Source organism: Denticeps clupeoides, chromosome 12, assembly GCF_900700375.1.
Source record: "Denticeps clupeoides chromosome 12, fDenClu1.1, whole genome shotgun sequence".
Taxonomy (NCBI): Eukaryota; Metazoa; Chordata; class Actinopteri; order Clupeiformes; family Denticipitidae; genus Denticeps; species Denticeps clupeoides.
This window is the reverse complement of record NC_041718.1, coordinates 12468500-12469642: the sequence shown is the minus strand read 5'-3', so window position 1 is coordinate 12469642 and position 1143 is coordinate 12468500.

Below are 1143 nucleotides of genomic sequence, written 5' to 3'. Positions count from 1 at the left end.
GTCGGCATCGTCCCCAGGCCTCTGAGTGGACGATTTTCCTCAACAAAAAAAAAGGGGGGCGCCGTCATCTACCGCACAGGTTTGGCGATTGCTGTTGAAACGTGGTTTCATTTCCCGGTCCTCCCCGATTGGGGGGGCGCACCTGCATTTCATCCGCATAATAATCACAGCGGGACGCGGGTTTGACGGGTGATTAAAACGTTGGCGCGAAATAGACGGAGAGGGGTTGGGCCGGAGGGGGTTACCGAACGTGTGCTTGGGCTGTTCTCACCGAAACCCTTCAAAAAAGACCACCGAGTCGCATGGGTGGGGGTAGAGTAAAGTGAAAGCCCTAACCCTACCCACATGTACAATTTCTTTCCTTTATTTGGTGGTGTGCCGTTCTGATAGGCATGCTGATCTGCCATTTCAAATATCCGAAAAAGGCCCAGCGGTTAAAGAAGCGGCCCCGTAATCAGAAGGTTGCCGGTTCGAATCCTGAACCACCACGGTGCCACTGAGGTGCCACTGAGCAAAGCACCGTCCCCCCACACTGCTCCCCGGGCGCCTGTCATGGCTGCCCACTGCTCACCAAAGGTGATGGTTAAAAGCAGAGGACACAGTGTCACCGTGTGCTGTGCTGTGTATCACAATGACAATCACTTCACTTTCACTAACTGAGGAGGTGTTCGCCAGGCCAGCGAACTATCGCGATAGTTGTCGTGATGTCGCGTCGTGCCTTCACCGGAAGTGCGTTTCAAATCCGCACGGCTTTCCGCCGGTTGTTTGCCGTAATTGCTCCTGTCAGGAGTTCCTTCCAGGCAGATTTTACGCTCCGCGAAGAAAAGAAAAAAAGTCCAAAGAGACGTTACTTGGTGTGGACTCTCGTCCTAATGAGTTCCGTCCGGACCTGTTCACCTCCCCAGATCCGAATCTCTGCACCTGCTTGGTGTGGAAGTGGATCGGACGGAGCCCTGGTGGGACCCTCTGGCCCCTGGCCTGATCCAAATTTTGCCGGTTGTTCACCAAGCGGAATTCCTGATTAAATTCTGGTGCCGAGACGATTGTAACCGAAATCCCATTTCTCGTGTCTGCTGACGGTATTAAGAGCAGAGGGGGCGATTTGGGGGAATATAATTTAGCATTTATGCATGATGCAGTTTG